Below are 13,706 nucleotides of genomic sequence, written 5' to 3' on the forward strand. Positions count from 1 at the left end.
TATAAATAAACGATTTACACGCCTTCTTCACACTACGCATGAATGTAAAATATTAAACCCAAAACATTACATTCAAGCTAGGGTCTACGAACAAGCGCCTTTTACAATTTTAGTACCAAAACGCTTGCGAATCTCATAATAGTCAACAAATAACTTCCTCTTTCTCAAAGCATTTTCCTTTAGAATGCTAAGTTTAGCAACGATCGTAAATGGCGCTAACCCAACATCAGCCTTCACGCTAGAATAGCCAGGGTATAGTCACTGTATCGCTTTAAATCATGTTTACTTTTTTCGCCTCGCCAGTCTTCAAATAGGACAGCGTGACGTCATATCGAGAGAGGCTGGACTTACTCATCAGAGGAAGGGCAGTGTTAAGCGAGGTACCTACCTCGGGACCCCTGCGGCTTGTTGCCGATTGGGTACCGTTTGTTGTTAGAGCTTTCTTTGCCTGTTTTATTTGCTTGTCTGTGCCTTGGGTGGCATGACCTTTGCTCCGCTTGATTTGGATGTCTTTATCAAGATGATGGCTTCTTTCATATACGGGTACATGCATCTGCTTTCATGCGCGTAGATCTATGGATTCGTTGTATTAAAGCAATGGCCAGAGTGCCCAAGTCCGCTTCCTGAAAAGTTGTGGGTGTGCATGTAAATTAAAATATATATATATATATATATATATATATATATATATATATATATATATATATATACTATATGTATATTTATATATTACATATATATGCATATATATATTTATATATATAACATATATAATATATATATATATATATATATATATATATATATATATATATATATACACCACTTTATCTTTATAGATTATATTTCATTACCAGCGTAACTAAACCACCAAAAACTACGACAATAAAATGAAGAGTGAGGACAACAAGTCCCGCCTCTAGGGATATCCCACACTGCAGCGGAGCTGAACCAAGTCAGCTTCATTCTGCGTACTTAATTAGAGTCCGATGTTGAGAAAGGATGGCCCGGGTTGGAAGACAGCAGATCTAAAAGAGCAGTGTGTTGACTGCAGGCCATCGTTACAAAAAACTAGAAGTATAAATACACTTTATATTTTTTGATGGTAAAATTAAAGGGTAGTTGCTCTTGCCTATTCATTTTCGTTTGTCAAAAAACCGGCATGGCGAACAGTATGCTGGATTTCTCGTCTGAAAAGTAGAGCCACTTTGAAATTGATTTTCCCTGGAGAATTGAAAAAGGGTTTTGGTTAGACTCGTCGCTCGAGTCTCTGCGATTATTGCGAGAGACCAAGATAGGCACAGCTACCCGACTCAAGGTCGGTCAGTGCGAAAAAAGAACGTAAATGACTTACGAGAAATGTAGCATAACTGTGGGGCGCGCCCCACCCCCCTTAGGGGGACGTCAGCAATTTCCAGGGGAGGCGCGAGCCCTAGGGGAAAAATAAAAAATTCTCTAATTATATTAGCTGTTCCCTTAACAAGAGTGAGGAACTAACAAGAGTGAGGAACTAATATTCAGAAGTTTATGAAAAATGCAGAAATATCGCCTTATAACTTATTTTCCTATAGTCTACTACCACGGTTAGACTCGTTGGGTTATGCTTTGTAATAATTACCTCCCTCCCTATCCCTCGAAACCCCTTCTCTTTCTCCTTTTTTACATTTCCCTTTAAATCTGGGAGGGAATTTTACTCACGGATGCAAGCGGGCCTTGGAGGGAGGGACCAACTCTTAGAGGGGGCATGGTAATAAAAAGGTTAAGAACCACTGGTTTAAGGTTTAGTGGGTCCTGATTACACTGAACTTTCCTGTAAGAATTTATGTTATATAATATCAGTGTCACGGAGCACTGAAGCAGAGTTGGACGTCCGTCCGTATTCGTCCTCTCTAATGAATGTCTGTCCGTATCCGGTTATGGCCAATGAATATCCGTTCTAATCCGGTTTTCCCTATTAAATATTCATCTACATATGTTACCTCGCAAAACTTAACTTTTTGCGCGTCCAAACTGACTTGATAACCGGATATAACCGGTAATAATCAAAATTTCATTAGGACGAGTTCTCTGAGTAAACATTATTCATATGTTATGCAAATGATCTGATTGAATGAACTGTTATCACCTGTCGAAAGGTTCGTTCAGAGCGTGCAGGGGGTACTTACTTAACTTGCGAACGGATTGACGAATTTGCATGAGGGTAATTTTACTGAGAAGAATAATCTTGAGAATGGATGGACGATTTTTCATAAGAGTGCGACGTTTTTAGGAAGTTTCATACCTTGAGAATGGACTTACGGGATTTTCCAGAGAGCATATCTATGGGGGATGACTTATAGCTTGAGAACAATTTACTATTCCCAGTCATACGAAAGGAAGTCGAATAGAGAAGTTAAGTATATCTTAGTCTAACTAGACCACTGAGCTGGTTAACAGCTCTCCTAGGGCTGGCCCGAAGGATTAGATTTATTTTACGTGGCTAAGAACTAACTGGTTACCTAGCAACAGGACGTACAGCTTATTGTGGAATCCGAACCACATTATGACGAGAAATGAATTTCTATCACCAGAAATAAATTCCTCTAATTCTTCATTGGCCGGTCGGAGAGTCGAACACAGGGCCAACAGCGTGCTAGCCGAACGTTCGACCCACCCCTCCAATGAAGAACTATGAATGGAGGAGAGGTGATATGATAAAATAATTCTAAAGATATGGTCGGCAATGACCTGTAGGGGAACGAAACTGTCCATGATGATGTCTTAATAATAATAATAATTATAATTGTATAATAATAAAATCCGAGTGGATCTTTCCTGTTTGTCCGCCCCGGGTGGGGCGGGATTGGTACGGGATCGGGAGGATAGGGGAGACATGGCACATCCACCCTCCTCCTGCAAAACTGTTTGTCCGCCCTGGGTGGGGCCGGGGTAGGTAGGGAATCGGGAGGGTAGGGGAGGCATGACGGGCAGCACCGGGTTCCAGCACAGCATAGCGCTAGCCATCAAGCTCATAATAATAATAATAATAATAATAATAATAATAATAACAATAATAATAATAATTATAATAATAATTTTTCTTGTTTTTATTTTTAGAATTGAGAAGTTACTGCCCTCTTTCTCGTTACTTATTTTTCTTCTTGCGCTGCTTCAGTTTGAGAGTAATTGATTTCTTTTCCTAAATGATAAGCTTGCGATCTATTTCCGGAGTCTTATTGATGTTGCCATGGCTCTGAGGTCACTGGGTGAGACACATACAAGCGTTGCTGTTGACGTGGTTACTGATGACGGCCTTGCTGGATGATGCAGGAATATCGTGATTTTTGTTGTGGCTGTTGACGAGACAAACATTCGTTGGCAGCTATGATAATGATCACATTAGTTGTTCCATAGTTGTTCTTTGAGAACGTGTTTGCCGCTGTCGTTAATGATGATGATGGTGATGATATTGACAACGCTGTTTCTGCCGTCACCGTCTATATTGCTTTTGTAGTTAGTTATCGATCCCAAGAGCGAGAACCGGTCATTGACATTAAGACCTTTCTTGTAAGTTATTCAAAGGTGCCAGCGGTTTGTTATGCCCTGAAAGTCAGTGCTGGTGCCATTAGTCGAGATCTTATTTCATCGCGATGTTATTGACCAAACTAGGAAACTAGGACGGTAATAATACTTGCAATGAGCTAAAATCACTTATACGCATTTTGTCAAAAAGGATAGTTCGGGAACTGACCACGTATAAAAAAAAATGAGATGGAAGAAGTCGGGACATTTGAAATTGAAAATCAATACTTGACACGTTTTGTTGAAGATGGTCACTGACTAGGCATTGATAGCTTTTATTGTTTTCTTCTCTTACTAAATCTATTATGGCTGTTTGGGTCTAAAGGTGGTTGTACTTTGATGGTAGAGTCAAAATAATTGTTTGTTTTGGCTGGTTGGGTCTAGAGATGGTTTTGCGTTACTGGTGGGGCAAAATAATTGTTTATCTTGGCTGGCTCGGGCTCAAAATGGTTTTACTTGGCTAGAAGAGTAATAATAACTGTTTAATTAGGTTTGTTGGGTCTAGATGGTTTTACTTTGATGGTAGAGTCAAAATACTTGTTTATTTTGGCTGGTTGGGTTTAAAGATGGTATTAATTAGCTGGTAGCATCAAATTAAGTGTTTATTTTGGCTGATTGGGTCTAAAGATGGTATTACTTAGCTGGTAGGGTCAAAATAATTGTTTATTGTGGCTGGTTGGGTTTAAAGATGGTATTAATTAGCTGGTAGTAAAAATTTTACTTAGCTGGTAGAGTCAAATTAACTGTTTATTTTAGGCTTTGGGTGTAAAGATAGTTTTACTTAGCTGGTAGAGAGAAAATAATTGCTTATTTTGGCTGGTTGGTCTAAAATATTTTTTTTTTTTTCTTAGCTGGTTGGGTCAAGAAACGCTTCTCTTAGGTGGCTCTGCAGTGAATGCTTATCCATTAATGCTGGATCCAAGCATGAATTCAAGAGGCACATTGCACTTAAGGTTAACGCTACTACTTATTTATAAAACAAAATCAGGAAGAGAACTGAATCTAGTATCTTCCACTTCGCAACTAGACTAGGACTTGTTCCAGTTTATGTTTCAGTAGAAGAATGGAATTTATTCCTTCCGTGTTTGTCTCTCTTTTTGGAATCTGGGTTTTTCGGCTTGTATGTCAGGTATCTTCTACCACAATTAAACTTTTGAGGAAGAGCCGTCTTACTGCATCATACAAGAAATATTATAAAAAAAAAAAAAATTCAGGCGAACTGCCAATTGATAGCTATCTTAAGATGAACGATTATTATTTAGAAGATGAACCCTATTCATATGGAACAAGCCCACAGGGGCCATTGACTTGAAATTCAAGCTTCCAAGGAATATGGTGCTCATTAGGAAGTAAAAGAAGGTAAAGGGAAATACACAGTGAAGAGATCTCACTTATTAAAAAGAAAAAATAAATCAATAAATTAGTAATTAGATAAAAAAGTATTAAAATGCAAGGAGAATATCAGTAGGGTAAGTAATGCATTGCATCTTCGCTTGAACTTTTGAAGTTCCAATTGCACGACATCCTCTTAAGGGAGACTGAAAGAGCATTGCTAATCATGCCATTGATGCAAGATGATTTACAAAGAAAGCAAGTAAAAAATCCTTTGAAGTTTCTTCGACGCAATCGAGTTTTCTGTACTGCGTATAATGCTGTACGAAATTCTCAGCCGCGGCCAGTGAAACTTTCAGCCACGGCCCGGTGGTGGCCTGTGTTGTTGGCACCTATAGTGGTGCCAGACGCACGATCATGGCAAACTTAAACCTTAAATAAAATAAAAACTACTGAGGTTAGAGGGCTGCAGTTTGGTGTGTTTGATGATTGAAGGGTGGATGATCAACATATCAATTTGCAGCCCTCTGCCTCACTAGTTTTTAAGATCTCAGGGTGGACAGAAAAAGTGCGGACGGACAGACAAATAGCCATTTCAATAGTTTTCTTTTACAGAAAACTAAAACCGATATTGGGTACAAATTGCAGAGTTCAAATCGGTACCAGTATATAGCTCGACCTGTAGGAGACTTTATTCATACATCCACACGAACTACCACTGATAGAAGCTGGACACTTTCCACCGTCTGCGCCAGGTCGGGAACCGCCAGGGACCTCCCCATACTAACTAGTTGAGAGGTTTGTTGTTCCAGTGATGTTATCCATGTTGCTGCGGAGGGCCCCATAGGCATTGGGACGTGATCGTGATGAGCATGACATCCATTTCTGCCGTCTGGATGTTATCTAAGGATTTCACCATCCTTACATAAATAGCAACCCTGTTACAGTCGGAGTCCTCTCACGTACTGGTACTGTACTGCGCTGGTCGGCTATTTGTGTGTGTATGTTCCTTTGCCACCTTTCTCGTAAGATGATATCTTTTTCGTCTGTTTTGAGGTGTTTAATAAACGCATATAAGCAAATATGATCAGCAGGATAATCCTGAAACACTTACTTTCAAATATACGCCAACAAATTAATAAACGAATTAAAAGATTGCGGTAAAAAAAGGAAGAATGATCAGCAAAACAGGGTCTCTGTGACCTTGGGATATTTCCCTTTATTTAGCTATGTGAATCACCCATGTCCCATGGCTCGGACAACGGTTGCCATCAACCTCCATCTGCTCCAGGTCATTGCCCGTGATTTTAAATTACCTTTACGTTAAAGCTTACTTCATCACTTTATTCATTAAGAATGGTAAGACATTCATCACTTTATTCTTTAAGAACGGTAAGACAGTTTATCATTGTATTCATTAAGAATGGTAAGACAGTCATCACTATATTCAGTACGAATGGTAAGATATTCATCACTGTTCATTAAGAATAGTAAGACATTTATCAATGTATTCATGAAAAATGATAGGAGTCATCACTATATTCACTAAGAAGGGTAAGAGTCATCACTATATTCATTAAGAAGGGCAAAACAGCATAAAGGAACATGCATGTCGAAGACTCAGCCATTATAGTAATTATCTGAAAACTTTCAGTAAAATTTAGCAGTTCGATACAAGTGACAGTGGGTCATATTGAGGCCTGAAAGTCTACATAATGAGTAAATTAAGTTACACTCCTTTCGACCGCGACTCTCTCTCTCTCTCTCTCTCCTCTCTCTCTCTCTCTCTCTCTCTCTCTCTCTCTCGTCATTCTGATCTACTTACCCCTTCTATTTCAACTGGGAGACTAGTCCTATGCTATCCAAACCTGGTTCAGAATTGCATATGTGTGTGTGCAGCATGTGGAAACGCCGTATCTAATTTGTAATTTCTCATCCATGAAGTGAGTAATCCTCCAACCATTACACTACTTAACGAATTTTCTTTCCTTCAGTGCCAAGCTCCGTAATTCTCCTCCTGTTACTGTTGTCATGACTAGTATAATCCTTATGCCTTTAGCAACATTTTGTCTATATTGCCTCCGTCGGGGTTAGGCCTCAATTCTTCTTCCCTCCTTGTCCTTTGTCTTGGTTTCTCCTGGTGTGGTCTAGGAAAGGTCGTTAGGTTGCCCGTCGAATAGGCCTTTGCTTTAAAAAGGAATTATATCCATATTGGTCTAGGAAAGGTCGTTAGGTTGCCCGTCGAATAGGCCTTTGCTTTAAAAAAGGAATTATATCCATATTGGTCTAGGAAAGGTCGTTAGGTTGCCCGTCGAATAGGCCTTGCTTTAAAAAAGGAATTATATCCATATTGGTCTAGGAAAGGTCGTTAGGTTGCCCGTCGAATAGGCCTTTGCTTTAAAAAGGAATTATATCCATATTGGTCTAGGAAAGGTCGTTAGGTTGCCCGTCGAATAGGCCTTTGCTTTAAAAAGGAATTATATCCATATTGGTCTAGGAAAGGTCGTTAGGTTGCCCGTCGAATAGCCTTTTGCTTTAAAAGGAATTATATCCATATTGGTCTAGGAAAGGTCGTTAGGTTGCCCGTCGAATAGGCCTTGCTTTAAAAAGGAATTTATATCCATATTGGTCTAGGAAAGGTCGTTAGGTTGCCCGTCGAATAGGCCTTTAAAAAAAGAAATTATATCCATATTGGTCTAGAAAGGTCGTTAGGTTGCCCGTCGAATAGGCCTTTGCTTTAAAAAAAAATATATATATCTATATTGTCACTCAGGCGATGGTAATACAGTGTCATTTTCCCCTTTTTGATGACCTAAGCAGATTTGTGTCCAGTTCCGGGCATCTTGACTTCATCAGTAAAATCAAACTTGAATAAAAACCAGATGGCAAATATAAACGTTTTTGATGATTATTCTGGAAAAGAACACTTAATTCTATTGTCTACCCACGCTATTTCTCACTTATTTCTTAAAGTGAGAGCATACAAAATACTGGAACGTAGAGGAGGCCAGGGGGTTCCACACTGCAGAGATGATTAACTTAGATAAGTTATCATCTGGGCTGACACTCGATTTCTAACCTCCACAGCATCTGCAAGATTGTGAAATGTGAAACTTGCACACACACACACGCAGACATATATATATATATATATATATATATATATATATATATATATATATATATATTGTATATATATGTATATATATATATATATATATATATATATATATATATATATATATATATATATATATATATACATTTGTGACTCACGTCTGGATCGAACCTGAAAAGCCAGGGCGCTACCAATTGACTCACACAGATCATGAAAAAGAATTTAGAACCTAAGTACTGAATCTGAGTTTTTCCTGGGCAGGCTGCCGCCCAACATACCAGCGAAATTACTCCAACTCCTGACCCACCAGTGAGTCAGCTGGTAGCATTTTCATTTTATTTCATTCTAATTATCCCATCATATATATATATATATATATATATATATATATATATATATATATATATATATATGTGTGTGTGTGTACTAACAGAACTAAGTCCTGTAAATACGTCTGTATTTCTATTCTGGTTATACTATGACCTTCAGCCTCATGTGTTTTTAAATAAACCTGTTTGGAATTTTAAATTGGATACACTTGATAATACGCCGATACTGAAATCCACCTTAGACCGGTTTAATGATTAAAATACATGTTATTTCTGTTCGGAATTTACTTACCATCTTTTAAGTGGGTGATCTGCTCGAATAAATGAGGTAGGAAGCGCAAACGGGACAGGAATAGATTTACATAAAAAAATTTTACAAACCAGAGAAATCCAGATTTCGTTAACAGTATCTCTCAGTGCGGACCAACGCAGACTTGTCCTTAATGAAGTGTTAAGAAGTATTTTAGAAGAAAGCGAGACTCGAGGCGTTTCATTTGTAATCTCCGAGGGTATTCATACCTGACCTGGCAGATGCCTTTTGTTGTCAGCAGACAGAGGTAAAAGAAGGCCATGATCTTGCATAACTCGGGGAATGTTTTGGCCCTCCGCTTGATTTTGGTACTGTTGCCTACGTGCTGCTTGTGGGTTAAATGGCCCTGTTCTGCGCTCTCTCTCTCTCTCTCTCTCTCTCTCTCTCTCTCTCTCTCTCTCTCTCTCTCTCTCTCTCTCTCTCTTCTTCTTCTTTTCTTCTTCTTCTTCTTTCTTCTTCTTCTTCTTCTTCTTCTTCCTCTTCTTCTTCTTCTCTGAGGCTTGAAAGTGGCGTCTGTCGTTAGTAATTTAAAGCTGCGTCTGGCTACTAGCTTTCATGAAAATCTGATTTTCTATATGTTGAGTTATGGCTGTTTTTAAACTCTAACGTCCCTCTAAAAATAATAGAGAATCCTAAAGTGAAAAACTAAATGCTATATCTTGGTCACTTGGAGAATTATCATTTACAATACTATCACATACTATGAGATACGATTTACCTATTTTGTAAATGCGAAATAAGACTTGCGCTCCATGGTTTCAGTCATACCCTGTCTACTGATCTGGCGTCCTCAACTTGCGCTGCGGTAGGTATTCGACAGCGTTGATAACGTTTCATTATCCTAACCCGCCTAACGTCTCTCGGGAAATGTTATTATATCTTGTTGAATGATGAAACCCAAAACTGGCGTTGTCAACTCATCACCAAATCAGTGCATTACACACGCAGAGATCTGGTCACTTTTATCATTTCAAGAGTACTGTTGAAATGACCAAAATTGAGGTTTCAATAGCCAGTGTCCTAGAGTGCATGACGGCTCATTTATGCACAATGCACATAACCACGGCTTGTTAAGCCGAAGTATTGCACGCGAATGCAGTTGAAATAACCTGAAATTGGTGGCCTTTTTTAAGGAGATGGGACAATTGAATAACCCGCGTCCCGTTGCGTAGCTCATGGCATATAACTCCTAGTCTGTGAAGCCGTGGTTGGCGTCTGCTGGTTGGAAATCATCCAGAGGTCCACGTCAGTGTCTTGAACCCCTTTATGAAATCCAATAGGTTATGGTCTGACACAAAACATTTTCAAATGAGTTCACATTTTTAGTTTTCTGTAAAAGAAAACTATTAAACCGGCTTTGTCTGTCCGTCCGCCCTCAGATCTTAAAAACTACTGAGGCTAGAGGGCTGCAAATTGGTATGCAACGATTTAGGACAGGCCACCATCGAGCCGTGTTAAAGTTTCATGGGCCGCGGCTCATACAGCATTATACCGAGACCACCGAAAGATAGATCTATTTTCGGTGGCCTTGATTATACGCTATAGCAGCTGTACAAACAACTCGATTGCGCCGAAGAAACTTCGGCGCATTTTTTACTTGTTATTTAATAAGTACTGAAGGGAAGCGAGTTTTTCATTTAATGCTATACATTACCGTCACAACAAATATGGTCATCCTCATTACAGTTTGTAATGCCTCCACAATACATGGTAATTAATCACATGCCATTATGTTCATCCGAAATTATAATAATAAGTGTTTTATAAGGTAAGAAAAGACCTAAATCTGTGTACGAAGCCGTATGCCTTATCGTCTGTTATTATTATTATTATTATTATTATTATTATTATTATTATTATTATTATTATTAGAGGAAAAATCGTCAATTTGGGTTGATGTCTAAGAGTACTGATTACATAACTGATGGGTTGATTGAAATGGCGTCGCTGGGCAAAATCGAATCCATTGATAAATAGAAATAAAATAAGACAACAGACGAACCCCATCGTGTACCTCATTATATCTCAATTCACCTTTTTCCTGTATCCTACGGGTCTGGGCTAGGCAGGGACGTTAGGTTCACCGTACCATCAGCCTGTACATGAATTATTCTTTCTGATATTGTGATCCTGTTGTGGCATAAAGCCAGCTTAAGTTTGCATTAGCAGTCTTGAATAAATAGGTTCAATGTGGCTGAATTTAATGGTTACTGGTGAAATAATAATAATAATAATAATAATAATAATAATAATAATAATAATAATAATAATAATAATAATATCCTTTATTCAGCTCAGAGCCTTGTACAGAGTTAGACGATGTTTCAACAACACAGTACATAATATTCTTTATGGGGGTTAGTGCCGTCAGTGCACCTCATGAGGTGCGCTGTAGGCATTACTCACGGTTCTTTGCAGCGTCCCTCTGGCCCCCTATAGCTGCAACCCCGTTCATTCCTTTTTATTGCACCTCCATTTATATTATCTTTCTTCCATCTTACTTTCCACCCTCTCCTAACAATTGCTTCATAGTGCAACTGCGAGGTTTTCCTCCTGTTACGCCTTTTAAAACCTTTCATCGCCGAATGACCTCATAGGTCCCAGTGCTTGACCTTTGGCCTAAATTTTATGTTCCATGATATTCATACATAATGTATACATATACATGGATGTTAAGAGTATATGCTTGCAGTTTTTTGTCGTTAAGTGGATACTGTGAATATATGAATTTTAAAGGATACTAAGCGTTAAGAAGTAATTTTTATCAAATGTCTTATGCATTTTGAGTAGATGTTATTACGGATTTTTTTAACATAGATTATACGACATAAGTTGATGTCGAATAACTTATCGCATGTCACTGGTATTATTAAAATATAGATTTGGCGTCACGCTATGCTCTGTCGTTTATGCGTTCACTTATTACAAGGTTTTTATTTGTTTATTTTTTTTAGTTATATATTTATGTATTCATTCAATTTTACGATTTCCACCTTCATAATACTGATATTTTTATGTCTTGGGCATTCCTAATCTTGAAGCTGATTACATTATATTTTGTACTTTTTCTAATATATATATATGTATATACAAACACATGTATAATATATATATAATATATATATATATATATATATATATATATATATATATATATATATATATATATATATATATATATATATATATATATATATATATATATATATATATATATATATATATAAAACTAAATCTTCCCTTGATACCTTCTGCAAATCTAAAATTGTCAAGTACAAGTCCAATAATGCCTTCTTTTTTTCCATGTACTTTACTTGACTGATACAGCTAATTTTTCCTTGTTTTATTTTTTGTTAGTCTGAATTACCTGGTTGTTCGTAGCTGACAACGATGATCGAATTGAGAGGAATTTTTACACCTCTCTCTCTCTCTCTCTCTCTCTCTCTCTCTCTCTCTCTCTCTCTCTCTCTCTCTCTCTCTCAGTGCATAAACCACTGCCCCAACGTTTTTAGAATATATATTGTGTATTGATAGTAATCTGTTCTAATGGTTTATTATTATTATTATTATTATTATTGTTGTTGTTGTTGTTGTTGTTATTAGGTGTTCCCAGGATACCTAATAATAATGATCATGATAATTTATTGCGAGTGCATCCAAGTGCAATAATAATAATAATAATAATAATAATAATAATAATAATATATACTGTGTATGAAAAGGTGCTAAGGAAAAACTCAAGATTGTCATTTCAAATCTTACGCATGTCTCTCCGTTCATTGGCATCTCTCTCTCTCTCTCTCTCTCTCTCTCTCTCTCTCTCTCTCTCTCTCTCTGCCTAATCATCAGGGCATGAGTTTGCCTTTCGTCTTCATCTCCGAGAATGACAAAACGGCATAACAGACGAGCGAAGAGAGAATTTAAAAGAAACTGAAAATAAATCCGCTCGCGTTTCTTGGAATTTTAATTTTTACTTTACGCTACTCATGATGATCCAGATCCATTAAATGTGACTTACTAGCGAAGAGTGATTTTCAAAAAATGAAGAGTAAAACGACGCGTTTTTCTCGGAATTATTTTTTGTTCAACTCATAATGATCCAAGTCTATCACATTACAAGCCAACCCCGTAGGGGGGTAGTGCCGTGAGTGCACCTCACGGGGTGCATTACTAAAGGTTCTTTGCAGCGTCCCTTCGGCCCTTAGCTGCAATCCCTTTCATTCCTTTTACTGTACCTCCATTCATATTATCTTTCTTCCATCTTGCTGTCCAACCTCTCCTAACAATTGGTTCATAGTACATCTGCGAGGTTTTCCTCCTGTTAGACCTTATAAACCTACCTCAATTTCCTTTCCAGCGCTGAATGACCTCGTAGGTACCAGTGCTTGGCCTTTGGCCTAAACTCTATATTCCATTTCCATTTCCATCACGAGCCAAACCAGTGGTCCATGTGCGCTGTAAAAGCTTCACAGTTTTCATTATCTTCATCGTAAATTCAAATTCAAATTCAAAACTTTATTTACAGTATATGAATACAAATAGTAAACGCACAAAAAAATATAAGTGTAACGATTCTGCGTTAGGTTTTCCTACTGGTCTCCGTCCTGAAATTCCTTATCTGCTGCTTTTCTGAAGTTCCTTACATGCTGGTCTTCAGAAGTTCCTTATCTGCTGCTTTTCTGAAGTTCCTTACCTGTTGGTCTTCAGAAGTTCTTTATCTGCTGCTTTTCTGAAGTTCCTTATCTGCTGCTTTTCTGAAGTTCTTGTCTGCTGCTTTTCTGAAGTTTCTTACCTGCTGGTCTTCAGAAGTTCCTTATCTGGTGCTTTTCTGAAGTACCTTATCTGCTGCTTTTCTGAAATTCCTTACCTGCTGCTTTTCTGAAGTTTCTTACCTGCTGCTTTTCTGAAGTTCTTGTCTGCTGCTTTTCTGAAGTTCCTTGCCTGTTGCTTTTCTGAAGTCCCTTATCTGCTGCTTTCCTGAAGTTCCTTACCTGCTGCTTTTCTGACTCACTGCGTATCACCCAATACCAGCTGCGTCGCATTTACGCGATAGGTA

This window comes from Macrobrachium rosenbergii, chromosome 56, assembly GCF_040412425.1.
Source record: "Macrobrachium rosenbergii isolate ZJJX-2024 chromosome 56, ASM4041242v1, whole genome shotgun sequence".
In the NCBI taxonomy this organism is placed as follows: Eukaryota; Metazoa; Arthropoda; class Malacostraca; order Decapoda; family Palaemonidae; genus Macrobrachium; species Macrobrachium rosenbergii.